The sequence below is a fragment of the Herpailurus yagouaroundi genome, unplaced genomic scaffold, assembly GCF_014898765.1.
Source record: "Herpailurus yagouaroundi ecotype Mexico unplaced genomic scaffold, PumYag 569, whole genome shotgun sequence".
Taxonomy (NCBI): domain Eukaryota; kingdom Metazoa; phylum Chordata; class Mammalia; order Carnivora; family Felidae; genus Herpailurus; species Herpailurus yagouaroundi.
Window position 1 is genome coordinate 6,076,865 of NW_024412786.1, and position 14,494 is coordinate 6,091,358.

At 58.8% G+C, this 14,494-nt stretch overlaps 1 long non-coding RNA gene across 1 annotated transcript; it reads right to left on the reverse strand.

The window, feature by feature from the left end:
* Nucleotides 1-5,789: 5,789 nt before the first annotated feature.
* On the reverse strand, nucleotides 5,790-14,320 carry LOC121023868 (uncharacterized). Its single transcript, XR_005787525.1, has 3 exons — nucleotides 12,730-14,320; nucleotides 9,129-10,519; nucleotides 5,790-5,836 (listed from the first exon to the last, which is right to left on the reverse strand). It is a non-coding gene; the product is annotated as an uncharacterized LOC121023868 (long non-coding RNA).
* Between the last annotated feature and the right edge of the window lie 174 nt (nucleotides 14,321-14,494).

Sequence of the window (14,494 nt, forward strand, 5' to 3'; positions counted from 1 at the left end):
TCCATCCATCCATCCACCCATCCATCCATCTGTCCATACATCCATACATCCATACATCTGTCCATCCATCTGCCCATCCACTCATTCACGTGTCCATCCATCCATCCATCCGTCCATCCGTCCACCCGTCCACCCATCCACCCATCCATCCATCCGTCCATCCATCCATCCATCCGTCCATTCGTCCATCCGTCCATCCATCCACCCATCCATCCATCCGTCCATCCATCCATCCATCCATCCATCCGTCCATTCGTCCATCCGTCCATCCATCCACCCATCCATCCATCTGTCCATCCATCCATCTGTCCATCCATCCATCCATCCATCCGTCCATTCGTCCATCCACCCAGCCCCAATATGCTCATCCACTCATTGGCTATTTATTGATACTCACAGTGTGCCAAGTCCTCTGCCTGGTGGGAGATAATGACTCAGTGTCAGTTCCTTTCCTCAGGGAGATTCTGTCAGGCGGAAGAGAAATGCCCTCGGAAAGTATCTGCAGCATCTGAGCTTTGGTAGATCACGTGCAGAGCAAATGTGCTCCATAGAGCACGTGGTGCAAACACACGACTGGAAGAAAGGGGGCGTCTAAGTGGACACCTGGAGGTGGAACAAGCAGGTGGAGATGGAGGGAAGGACATCCCTGTGAAGGGTAGGCGGAGAGAAGGTAGGTGGAGAGCAGTGTGGGCCTGGAGGGATAACAAAGGACCTCGTAGGCCACTTAAGGAATTTGCACTTTGTCCCAAGAGCAGGCTCGGAGGGCTTCAAGCCAGGAAGGGCATGATAGGCTCTGGTTTGGGGGAGGCCAGTGCAGCTGCAGTGTGGACGGCGGGCTGGAGTGGATGGCAGGTGGGGGTGAACAGGAAGGGAGCCAGCTGGAAAGCTGGAGCAGAGAAGGCACGGGCAGCGGCAGGTGGCAGGGGTCTGGAGAAGGGGCTAAGCTCTCCCCTCCACTTAAAAAAAAAAAGGTTTTTTTTTAATGTTTATTTATTTTTGAGACAGAGAGAGAGAGAGCATGAGTGGGGGTGGAGGGGAGGGGCCGAGAGAGAGGGAGACACAGAACCTAAAGCAGGTTCCAGGCTCCGAGCCGTCAGCACAGAGCCCGACGCGGGGCTCGAACCCATGGACCGTGAGACCATGACCTGAGCTGAAGTCGGTCGCCCGACCGACCGAGCCCCCCAGGCGCCCCTCCACTTTTTACGACATAGGTTCACACCCTTCCACAAGACGAAAACAGCAGAGCGACGCTGTTTGTCTCCACCTGGATTCAGCAATCATTAACACGCTTCCCTGCCCCTTTGCCTTCTCTCAACAGGCAAAGGGCAAGACAGGCAGATTTCCTTGTCCTGAGCGTTTGAAAGTAGGTCGCTGCATGCTGCTGCCGTCCCCAGCCCCTCCCGCCGCCTCTCCTGGAGCGAGGGCACGTTCCTCCTTCACCACAGACCAGGGCCCTGCTGGAAACTCAACGGCATCTCCTGTCCAGTCTGTGCGCACACTTCCCCACTTAATTTCAGGGATAGCGTTTACAGTTGGGTTTTGTTTTGAAAGCCAAGGACGCATCAGGTTTCCAGGGTTGCGTTGGGTCACGACTCTCTGGTGTCCAAGAAAGACGCGGGAGGCGGAATTCGAAGGGCTTGATGAGTCACTGGAGGTCGGGGGTGGGGGCGCTGGGAGGGGTCCAGCGACGGCTGGGCTCTGGGTCGGGAGGCCGGTGGTGCAGCCCCCGAGGCGAGGAGTCCCAGAGTGGGAACAGATGTCGAGAGAGAGAGAGGAGTGGCCCGGCAGGCAGGTGGAAATGCAGGTGTGAGGTTCGGGAGACAGGTCGTGGTCCGGGGCAGACGGGGGCCTGCCTGAGGGTCCTGGGGAGGCCGCAACGAATGACCACAAACCGGGTGCCGGAAGACGGCTTCCAGACGCAGAAGTCCTGAATCAGAGTGTCCGTGGGGCCGCGCTCCCTGCAAGGGCTCCAGAGAAGAACCCTTCCTTGCCTCTTCCCGCCCCTGGTGGCTTTTGACAAATCTAGGGGTCCCCTGCTCGTAGCTGCGTCCCTCCAGTCTCGGCCTCTGGAGGGGCACGTGGCCTTCCTCCCTGTGTGTCGTCACTCGGTCCCCGTACAGGGACACCAGTCACTGGGTTTAGGGTGCACCCTACTCCAGGGTGACCTCGTCTTAACTAATTATATCTGTAAACACTCATTTCTAAATAGGCTTATAGCCTGAGGTCCCAGGTGGGTGTGAACCGGGGGGGTGGGGGGAGCACTGCTCAACCTGTACAGGGGCCACCAGCATCTAGAAGGTACCATTGCCCGGGGTTGGGGGGGAGGGTACAAAAGGACAGGAGAGGGGGCTCAGGCACTGAGCGGACACGGAGCACGTGGGGGTGAGCGGGCGGGCGAGCTGGGCCCGGCCTCCCGGCGGGCACTGACCTAGCATGTGTCCCAGGTCCCCAGGGTTGGAGAGGGCGTCCCCGCCCACCACTCACTTACCACCTTCACTCTCCGTCCCTGGGACAGGACCATGCGTGCGGAGCGTGGAGAGAGGAGCGATAATGAACCACAGTGCACCTGCCCCTCGGGGGACACTTGGCTGCAGGGACCTTGCCGAGATGTCGCCTGGGGGTGCCTCCCACTCCCATCGACTGCTTTTATCTCGGTTCCCCGGCCCCTGCCTTCGCTTGGCAAGACCTCTGTCCCCAAGGTCTCTCTTTGTCTTCTGCAACTCCCAGGCCCGGCCTGTGGGTAGGCAGCCCCCAGAGAGGGTCCGTGCTCCCGGCCCTGGGGGCCTAGGAGCCCCATGGACCCCTAATGTGCGTGGGGTGCTGTGTGCCCGCTTCGCTCGCTCGCCTGGACCGGCCCATCGAACCCTGTGGCGGACTGCTGCGGCCCTAAGAGTGCTGCGGGAGCGTGGCGGTGACCCCCGCGAGGCAGTTGAGGAAACCAAGGCACGGAGAGGCCGAGTCGCCCACGCACGTCGGCACGGGAGGTAGGGGAGGGAGGACCCAGATCCGGACCCCGTGCTCACAGAGCCGCAGACGGCGTGGCTTTGGACCCCGCCCCTTGTCCTCAGCCGACAGGCCGGAATGGCATGGGCCCGTGTCGGGGGCAGGGGGGCCTGGAGGCCGTCTTGCCCGGGGCCTGTCGTCTGGGGTCTGGCCTCGCCTGGGGCCGCGTGGACAGGACGGGGCCTGGGTGCTGGGGTCCGAAGGGCAGGTGCACACCTGAAGCCAAGTGCCTCCAGGCGTCAGAGTGGCTGCGGACGTCTGTCTGGATCTGGGACTTGGGCCCTGCCCGCCGGCCTCCTTGTCCTCTCCCCGCCTCCCGCCTCAGACGGGCTTTGTCCAGCGAAGGCCCTGGAGGAAGCACACGGGCCTGTCCCGTTCACCTGGGCCGCAGCAGCGAGGTTTTCTGGTCTGGTCTGGTTTGCTCAGTCTTTGGTAGACGGCTTCTTGATCTTTCTTCCATCCCCAGCAAGTTGCCGCATGGCCAGCGGGAGGGCTGCCTCCCACACTCCCCCGGGGCTGAGCTGGCAGCTGGGGCAGGGCGGAGCCCGCTGCCGGCCGTGGGAAAGGGGTTGGTAGGGAGGAGCCCCCTTCTAGCCCCCTTCCCCCTCTTCCGCAGCTCTTTGGGCTGGCTTGTCCCTCTGCCGGGACCTCCCGCCCCACTTCCTCAAGGCACCAACTCTTATCCTTTCTGTCCTGCCTTCGAAGTTGCTTCTTCCAGGAAGACCACCCTGCTTCCCACGGGCCTGCTATGGCGACTTCCCCTGTGCTCCTAGAAAACGCCCTACCCTCATCTCCCTCCCCTGCCTTCTGTCTCTGCCAACGGAATTTCGGCTCCTTGAGGGCTGAGGCCACGTGTCCTTGCCCACTTGGCGTCCTCCATACCTGGCCTCACAGAACATCATGGGCTTACGAGAGCTGGGACGGGAATTGGCCTGTTCTCTCTCTCTCCTTCGGCTCTGGGGACCGAGCTCATGGAGCTCATCGCCTCACTGCCCCAGGCTCCTGGCTTCCACCCCCCGCGCCGGGCTCGCATCCAGCCAGTGATGGCGCAAAGCGCTCCTGTGTCAGACGGAGCAGAGGCAGGGGCAGGCTGGACGAAGGGGGGCTGTGTGGCAGGGCGACCTCCTGGGAGAGGAGGCTTCATGGTGCGGGGACTCAGTGACTGGGAGCTGCCGGTCGTGTAAAGGGCCTGCTCAGAGTGTTCTGGGCAAGGACAAGCAGCAAGTGCAAAGGCCCCGGGGCAGGAGCCAGTGTGGCAGGTTTGAGGGCCACAAAGGCCAGTAGGAGTGGAGCTGGGTGGGCTGTGGGTTTTATTCCCAGTGTGTCGGAAGCCAGGGAAGGACGTGCTGTGACTCAGCCGGCACTGCTGCGGGGAGGCTCTCTGGGCGCCAGGGTGGCTTGTAGAGCTGAGACGGAGCGGCAGGCCTTGGGGGACTCCCCGGGTCCCACACCTCCCCTGCCCCAGCCACCTTTGCCACCCTGCAGGTGCTGGCCATTGCCTGGGAATATTCGCGCAGGAGGAAAGCCGTCCTGTGGGGGAGGGGCGGGCGTGGGGGCAGCCATAGTCACCTTCCGGTTCTCAGAGTTGACATGACCCGGTGAGAAGTAGGTCAGGGGCAGAGAGAACCTGTTTTTCAGCCACCCACAGGGACGTAGATGTGGCTCAGTGAGCATTTTCGCCTTTAAGCAAAAGTGGCAAGGCCGCCCCTGTCTGAGGTCAAGGTGTTTACACAAAGGGCTAAGTCCCGATGTGAAAAAGCATTAGGTTATACGACAGAAAGGGTCAGTCATTCTTGTCTCTTACTAGAAAGGACCTGCCCTCCCCACGGGGGTCTCGCCCCGTCCCTGGGGGACCGACAAGGCACGCTCCACCCCTCCACTTGTGTGACAGGGTACCGTCACCTCCCCCCATGTGGCAGGTGAGGAAACTGAGGCCCAGAGAGCTTGGGAGACGTACCCAAGCCACAGGCCAGAACGTGCCAGGAAATGAACTCGGCACCTGACTCCAAGTCCTGTGCCCTTGAAAACAGTCGGTTACTAAGGAGTCGTTCATTCACACAAGAGAACAGAGGGGGGCGGGCAGGTGACGCGGGCGCCACACCTCCCGCTTCGGACAGAAGTGAGCCGCGCCAGGACCCGCCAGCCCTCCGGCTCCGACCCACGGCCGCTCGCCCCGCAGGTGACCCCGCGCCCCGATTTCACTCCCGCCTTCCCCCTTTCCGTGTTCCTCCCGCTTCTTGCCAGCTGCTTTCTGGTTTCACGGGACACAGGATACGAACACAGAGCGTTCATGTTTCCCGTGTGGGCACAGAAATACACGTGTATTACGTTGTATTCGTTTCTTCTCACCAACGGCCACAAACTGGACGGCTTAAAACAGCAGAAACACATTCTCTCACGTCTCTCTGAGGCCGGGGGCCCGAAATCCGGGTGTGGGCAGGGTCGGTGGTCTCCTGCGGGGCTGCCGGGGGGAGACGGTGTCCGGGCCCCGCTCCCGGCTTTCCGTGCTGGCCACAACCCCTGTGCTGCCGGCCGTGGCCACGGCCCTGGCCTCTGCCTCCGTCCTCACGCGGCCTTCTTCCCGGGGTGTCTGCGTTCTCGTCCCTTTTTATTTTATTTTATTTTATTTTATTTTATTTTATTTTTTTGAGACAGAGAGAGACAGAGCATGAACAGGGGAGGGGCAGAGAGAGAGGGAGACACAGAACCTGAAGCAGGCTCCAGGTTCCGAGCGGTCAGCCCAGAGCCCGACGCGGGGCTCGAACTCACGGACCGTGAGATCGTGACCTGGCTGAAGTCGGACGCCCAACCGACTGAGCCACCCAGGCGCCCCCTCGCCCTTTATAAAGGCACAGCCAAACCGTGTGGGGCGCGCCGGTCTCACCTTGACATCCCTAACGCGATTCCATCCGCAAAGCCCCGTATCCTAAAGAAGCGTGCATTCGCAGGGGTGGGGGCTTAGGGCACGGATGTATCTTTTAAGGGCCTCTGTTCACCCACTACAGAGAGGAATGCGCTCGAAATTTACTTAGTTGTTGGGGTGCTCCATCAAACAGTTTAGGGCATGTCCCTGGTGCCGCCTGTCCGCGGGGTGGGGGCCTCGTCTTGGGCTTCTAGGTACCCCAGCTGCTCAGTGCAGTGGAGGCGGAGGGATGGGGTTCAGGCTGCTGGGAGCCTGCTGGGGGTTAGGATGTGGACGGGCACGAAGGGGGGGGTGGCCGGTTCCGCCCGCATTGCCATCCACAGCACCCTCCGCCCTCAGACCAGCCTGGAGGGGCCCGTGCCGTTTACCGCTGCCGTCCATTCTCCTCGTATCCTGTCCTCGTCATGAAAGAAACAAGGTGGGTAGTGACTTGCTTAGGGCTTGTCTCCCCCGGGGATCCTGCCTGTTCTCTTCCTTCCCGCCTTGCAGGCCCTCAGAGGTCCCTGCGGACTGAATGCGCGAGGTCCGGCGTGGGTGACCTGGGCCCTTCTTAGCCCGGTCCTAAGGAGGCTGCATGGTGGGCCGGGTCACAGCAGGGCACCCCACCAGCCCAGGAGGAAGGGATTACTCCAGATGGCCTCGCTGGGCCCTCTCCTACAGCCGCAGAGAGCAGCAGGCAAGCCACGGTCACCGTCACGGGTCCTGCCCCCTTGACTGAGCGGCGACTGGTCCACAACTGAGCTCCCGCTCTGCGCTCGAGATCAAGACAGAGGGACAGACGGAGGGACTGACTGCCGCAGGGGCCCTGCGCACAGCTGGGGTTGAGGACCCTGCCCTGGGCCCCTCTTCCCACCTGCTACAGCCTTCTCTGTGCTCACACTTGGGAAAGGGACTTCGGCCGGCAGCGTGAAGGACCCTCCAACTCCGCAACCTTCCACGCTGGGGAAACTCCCGCAAATCCCCGAAAGATACCCCAAGTCCTCCTTCTGCCTCATCAAAAAGCCCGAGCCAGCGAGCGCGAAGAATTTGTATGAAGCTGGATGGGGTGGGGGGTGGGGGAGGGGAGGCAGCCCCCAGCCTGTGCATTCCCAGGACCCAGGCTGCCCCTTCTCAGGGAATCCGGTCTCGGAAATCCATTGGCACAGCGTTCCCGGCACACAAGCTCGGGGCTGTTTCTGTTCCGGTTGGAGCGGTCTCAGCTGGGGTTGGCTGGTCGATCGGGAGGACGCGGCCCTTGCTTCTTCCAGGAGCTCGGAAGCTCCTTCCCTGGGCCCTGTTCCCACACGCTGCTCCCCATGCCTCGTTCGGGCCTTCCCGGCTTCATCAGGACCCACGGCCGCCGCCGCCTTGCCTGGCCCAGGGGAAGCACAGAGGTGAGCATCTCCATCCAAATCAACCACCGCCTCCCGCCCCTCCCCCACCGTCCAAGAACAGGGACTCTTTCCCTTCCTGTGTTCTGGGTCCCAGCCAGCAGGTTCTGGGAATGTTCTGCAACAATCTCCAACAATCATTTCGTCATCCTGGGGCCGGGAGATGATGCACAAGTGGAGGGCAGTGGGCAAGGGCGAGATCCAAGGCAGGGGGCAGGGGAGGAGGGCGGCGTGGGGGGGGGGGGAAGGCACCCCCGTGGGACGGCTGGAGCAGGCTGCCGAGGCCCCATTCGTTGGAAGCAGATCTGCCTCACGCATGGGGAGGTCTTTCTTTTCACGTGGGATCTGACCCACGCACTTCCTTTGATCGAAAGTCACACGTCACATGAAAGCAGGAGCCTGGAATAAGGATCCGACGTGCGAGAATCTACGAAGCACAAGAAAGTCACAGATTCCTCCCTAAACTCGCTGTGAACGCACAGTTAGAGAAACACAACAGCCAGGAGTAAGTCACCTGCCAGCTAGGCTCAAAGGCGACTCTCCACGATGTTGTGTAAAGAAACGACACGTTCTCCAGGCGTGAAAGTGAAAAATACAATTTACTGATGAGGACTGGAGAATCTGCCCCCAGCTTGAGCGTTTCTAGATTCATTTTCACAAGTCTCTTGAGGCAGTAAACTGTATCCTGCAACCCCTCGAGTCCCAGCCTGGCCCGTCTGGTTTACGCGAGTCAAGCGTCGCGCCGTGAAAATGGAAAAATGGTTGGGCGGGAGGCGACACTGGACGTGGGGGAAGGTTATCAGGGTATCTGTGCTGTCCAAAGCCAAGGGCACTGCGGAGGCAGGCTGTCAGGGGCTGACTTGTCCCCCCCCCCCCCAAATTTCTGTGTTGGAGTCCTAACCTCCTGGACCTCAGAATGTGACTGTATTTGGAGTTTGGGTCTTTGAAGAGATGCTTTAAGGTCCTCTGGGTGGGTCCTGATCCAACATGACCGGGGTCCCACACCCTTGGTTCTAAATTCACTTGGCATCGGCAGTGAAGACCGACAACCACACTCTCCGAGACGAAGATCCAAAATGCGCGTTAGAGCTCTTAGCTTAACACGTGGATTCATCAGTTAATCGATCCCCAGTTCCCATCTGTCTGCCTCTCTCCGGCTTCTCCCCGGAAGCTCATTTCCTTTCCCACTTAATGGGAGAAGCAGGAGGCCGGAGAGGAGCTGTAAGCCCAACGGCAGCCTCACCTCCTCTTGACTTAGGCGATGGCCCGATGTGAGCCTGTCTCCAGAGCGCTCGCTGGCCAAAGCGCATTCTGTTTTCAAAGCAGATGTGGGTGGTCGGTTCATTCACCCCCTTCGGCGCCCAGACGCGGAGTTCTGACGTCTTGATCCACTGATGTATCTCCAGCGTCTGGGCTGCTCTTTCATTTGTCATCGATACTAGTCAAATCTTTAGGAGTGGGTGCAAAGCACCGTTAGGTTGGGAAAGAGACTCGGTGGCTTTCTCTCATCGTGATAGAAAATACCTAACGCGAAATTTACCGTCTCGGCCATTTTTAAGTGTGGAGCTCGGTGGCATTAAAGCACGTTCACACCGTCGCGTGGCCATCACCACCATCCGTCTCCAGAACGTTCCATCGCCCCAGGCTGACTGTCTGTCTCCGTGAGACCCTCACTCCCGTCCCTCCCCAGCCTCGGCGCCCGCCGTCCACTCCCTGTCTCTGTGAAGTCGACCGGTCCAGGGACCCCTCGTATGCGAAACTTCCCTTCGGTGACGGGCTTTTTTCACGCAGCCCGACGTCCTCCCGGCTCCCCCATGAGGTGGTGTTTTAACAACACAAGTATTTCATGTGCGTGACAAGGCACGGTAGCCCGCCGTGACTCTTTGAACGCTGCCGGATGCCAGCGAGTGTCACGGAGTGGATTCGAGTAACGTGCCGTTTAGGTCTCCCAGCAAGCCGACCGGCACGACATACGCCCTGAAATAACCAGTTGAGCACTGCAGCTGCTTCTTCCGTAGCAAACCACTCACAGGATCTGTTTGAAGCATACCGCGTGTGTAAACGCGTTCATATTTAACTCACGTGCAAGGACAACTCATCAGCGGCAGAGGCCGGGCCAAGAGCGGGCGCTTATGGTGTGAAGGCCCAGCGGCGAGCAACGGAGGTTGGTGCCGTTTGCGTGTGCCCCAAACGCCACTTCTCTCCAGCTCTGAGCTCTCAACCCTGCCCTTCAGTTCGCGTGGCAGCGTTTCCCATCCTTGCTTTGATCTGACGGGCCACTGGCCTCCGCGTGGCGATCAAGTTTAACTCCACAAGGAGAGCCATCATCTACCTTTCCCTTTTTCTGGATTCCTTGATCGGTCTTTCTGGCTCGTTGGGGTTGGGGAACACACGACCTTTCCGAGAGATTTTGGGAAGAAACCCCTGTCTGGAAACACGCTGGGCACTGTCTCAAGACGTCCTGTGGGCTCAAGACGGCTGTCACGGCACCCGGCCACACGTCCTCCAGGACAAGCTGCAAACGGGAAAGGGCGGTGGCCGGGCTCTCTCCCCGCACAGCTCTCTCGTTTGCCACAGAGGAAAGTTCCAGAAGACCCCACACGCGGTCCCCTACGTGGCACTGATGAGAACAGGCAGTGGACTGGGACCAATCCCGATCCCCCCCAGGGGGTTGGGCCAGGCCCAGATGAGACGACTTCCGCTAGCAATGACCTCCTGTACGTCTTTCCCGGCTCACTTCACCCTCACAGCCACCCTCTGAGGCAGCACTATCACCCTCGCTTCAGGAACGAGGAAACCGAGGCCCAGAGAGTGCAAGCAACTTGCCTGAGAGCACACAGCCATGGCAAAAAGAAGCCCCACCAGGGTTTGAAGCAGACCGCCCAGCTCCAGAGTCTACGTTTATAGCGACTGCGAGAAAGCACCGTTCACAGAGGGAAATGGTGACCCGGCAGGGAGCCCGCCCAGTGTGGGTCCGGGGCAGTCACGTCTCATTTCCTGTCGCGAGTCTCCGGAAGGCCCCGCGTGCTGGTTCGGGTGGCCGCCATCATCCCTGACTGCCAGATGAGGATACGAGGCTCAGTACGGGCTACGGGCCTCGCCCAAGGTCAAGGTAGAGGTGAGGGCTGGGCTCCAGCCAAGCCCTCGGAGACTTTGAGCTACCTCTCTGGGCCCTTCCCCTGGGCATTTTTACGATGGGCTCCGTCTGATCAACACAGTGAAGCTGTCAAGAGAAACAAACTGCAAGAAGCTTATGACTTGCTTTCAAAATGTACATCGTGGGGGAAGCCTCGAGATGCTCTAGGAGCCGGCGGCTCCCTGTGCCTGGCATCGTGCTGAGACAGAGTGGCCCATTTCAGACGAGGTGGCTGAGAGGCCCCCGGACCCTCAGCGGGCGTTGGGGTCAGTACCTCAGTGGTCTGGCGCTGGTCCAGGGGTCTTGTCCCCAGCTTTGGGGGTCCGGGGACACCTTTTGATGTAGCATCCAGAACGCTGGCTTTGGAGGCAGTCTCGGGTTCAAGACCAAGCTCTAGGCAAATTATAAACCGGAGAAGCAAGCTAACCTCTCGAGCCTCAGTGGCCTCATCGTAAAAGGATGTAGGATGCGCCCGTGAGGGTCGAGTGAGGCTCTGGGGGGACATGGGTCTCCACAGAAGGTTCTGCAACTGTGATTTCCCCATCTGCTCTCACAGGGGTGAGCACACATCCACTAACCTCCTGAGTGGCTCATCCACGGATCAAAAACTTCAGGGCTGGTTGACCGTGAGAAATGGAATTGCCACGGCAACCGGAACATTCTGGCTGACAGTCTCTCCTGCTTACCAACCTCTTGGCCTTCAGTTTCCTCATCTGCATAATGAGCAGGGCACAGGGACAGCCACGTGGGGGAATTACTTTAACAACTGGATGAGGGGTGTCTGGGTGGCTCAGTAGTTGAGGGTCCGACTCTTGATTTCAGGTCTGGACAGCGCAGAGCCTGCTTGGGATTCTCTCTTTCTCTCTCTGCCCCTCCCTCACTTGCGCATGTGCTCTCTCTCTCTCTCTCTCTCTCCCCCTCAAAATAAATAAATAAAAAGAACTAAATGAGCCAAACAAGTGAAACGGTTCTCTTTCTTTCTCTTCCTGTTCACTGATCACCACCTTAGCAGGAACACACGAGAAGCCCAAACTAGGTTGACTCTGATGACTGAAGTCACCAAGCCCAGGGCCCCTACCTCTCCCACAGGGACTGGATTACCTGGGCAGCACTGGAGACCCACCGATAGAATGCCTACTCTTTGGTGTTCCCTTCAAGCGACCACTCCTTGGTCCTAACAGTACAGTGACTGGATCAGGAACCGAAAGCCCCCAGTTCACTAATGGCTCCAGTTCCGAATCTGCTCTAAACTAACTGGGGGCCTGTGGGCAAACCCTTTTTGGCATCTCCGGGCTTTGGTTTCCTCCTCTTGAACAGGCGGTCGCATCTTCCGCCAACCACCCCCAGTTCAGAGCTTCCCAGAACCATATTGTCACCCCACCCTTCATTAGGCTGTTTTACATATTCTAGAAAAAATTTTAATGTTTATTTTTGAGAGACTGAGAGAGACAGGGCACTAGCGAGGGAGGGGCCAAGAGAGAGAGAGGGAGACACAGATCTGAAGCAGGCTCCAGGCTCTGAGCTGTCAGCCCAGAGCCCGATGTGGGACTCAAACCCACGAACTGTGAAATCATGACCTGAGCCGAAGTTGGATACTTAACTGACTGAGCCACCCAGGGCCCCGTTTTTCATACTCTAGAGAGACGGGGGACACTCTCAGACCTTAGAAGAACCCTTCTCTTGAGCTGTTTGCAGGTCTAGAAAGGAGAGGTGGCCTGGGTCATGCTCCAGGATGACAAAAACCACATCATCCAGAGAGCTGAGGCTGTGGTGGTTACACCTGCAAAAACACAACCCTGGGCACAGTGTGAACTATCTATCCCCTCCGCGCCTGTAGTACCGTACTTTCTTTATCGAGCCATCCACAGAATTGGAATGAAAACATTTTCCCCGTTCGTTGTTTTCCTGCCTGAACCTTACAAGGAAGCCACCCAATCTCCCAAATATTTCTGGGATAAATACTTTGTGAAAATAGTTTATAGTTGGGTGGTATAGATACATATAAAAGTCATTTTAACCTCCCCAAAGCCATTTGCCATGATTCATTCTTTTTTTTTTTTTTTTTTTTTTGAGAGAGAGCAAGGCAGAGGGGGGAGAGAGAGAGAGACAGAGAGAGAGAATCTTAAGTAGGCTCCATGCTTCGTGAGGAACTGGATTTGGGCCTTGATCCCACGACCCTGGGATCATGACCTGAGGTGAATTCAGGAGTCGGATGCTTCGCTGACTGAGCCACCCAGGCGCCCTGAAAGTGCAAAGATTTCATCAGTCTCTTTTTGGGGGCCATTGAAGTTGTTTACAATTTTCCTCTGACTGGTTTTGCCATCTGGGGGAGATGAATGAATGCATGCATATAAATGGTGAAATCTGGGATCTCACTTTCCTGGAGCCGTACCAATTGGGCTTCTCCCTTCTGTGCCTGGTAAACCACTCATCCTTCCAGATGCAGCTCTGATGTCACCTCCTTTGTGAAGCCCGTTCTGTGATGCCGGCTGAAGAGTTGGTTCTCCCGGACTGTGGGGTCCCGCGCACTCAGTTACATACTTGCAACATGACATTTGTAACAGACATTGTGATGGTCTGTTTCTCTTCTCCCCTCCAGGCTGCGAACTGGGGGAAGCAGTATTTTCAACAGCTCTGTGTTCCCCAAACCTGGACCGTGCCTGGCTCAGGGAGTTCTGCACCTGTTCATGAAATGAACATTCCACTCCGCTGAACTAAATATTGGCATCGTGTCGATTTCTCGGGAGACAGATACTTTGAGTGTGGTGCAAATACTGGCTGGATGAATTAAGCTGGTGCACTTGAGTAGAGCTGGAAGTTTCCCTCTGCTCCAGACCCTGGGTCAGGGGGTGCAAATTCGTATTTATGTGTAGTCAATGTTTGTTCAATGAGTGAATACATGAATGAAAGAAAGGTGTGGTTCCGGACCCAAGGAGATAAAGCCCATAGGAGGCAACGCCCATTCTTGGTGAGCTCACAACGGGAATCGAGGCATCTGCCTTAGAAGGGTTCACCGGCTCCCCATGCCAACTTCACTTACACTTGGGTTAGTTCAGGGGCTCCCGGCTGCCTCCCCACGGGCAGTCAGTAGCCGGTGGCGCCCGGCGGCGGCAATGCTCTGACATTTTGCCTTGTGAAGAGTTTGTGCTCCAGACGTCAAACTGTGAAGGGGGAGCATCTGCTTTAAATTGTTAAAGATGTATCTATCATCCTCTGCGTCTGCAAGATCTAGCACGGCACTTGGCTCGTAACAGGTGTTTTCAAAAGGTTAAGTGCAAAACGTGAACATGAATAAGGACAAGGGTGAGAATGACCACCCTTTGGCCTTGAGATAACAGCCGTCGGGCAGGTCTGTGTCGTTTTTCCATCCTGCAGATGAGGCGCTGAGTCCCAGCGGGCTCTCCTGAGTTGCCCAGGCCCACACTGCAGGTTGAAGCACGTGCTGGGAGTTGAACCAGCTGGGCCTGGCTCCAGAGCCTGCACTCCCCGCGCAGCGCCCAGGAGCCTCCGCATCCTGCGCGGCCCGCCTGGGCCTCCGCAGGTATAGCAGGTAAGCCTCGGAGAGGGGGCCCTACATAGAAACCGCGTGTCCTGGTGCGTCTGTCCCCAGGAGCCGCCGCCAGCAGGTGACTCGCGCCTGGGCGCGCCGTCCGGTAAGGTGTGTGGACGTGGCGTCTGGGAAGGGTCTGACGCAGAACCTGATGCACAGAGGACGCTCGGTAACGGCTTTCGGCGTCCCCGCGGCTGTAGGGGGTTACGTGGCGCAGGTGCCCTCGGGGAGCCGGATCTCCGCCCAGAGGTGGCTCCCGCGGGGGGAGCCCCCCTCCCAACCCGCTACCTGGGCAGGGGCGGGGCTCCGGCGGCACCCAGCCAATCGGCTCCCGGGAGGCCCGCCCCGCCCACCCGAGAGGGCGGCGCTTGCGCACTCGGCCTCCGCGGCTCTCCTCGCAGGGGGCGGGGCCGGCCTGCGGCGCTCGGCGCTGACGCCACGCCGACGCGCCCGACGTCGGGCACGTTGACGCCGGCGACGCGCAGCCGGGCCCGCTCCTCCTGCGCTCCGCC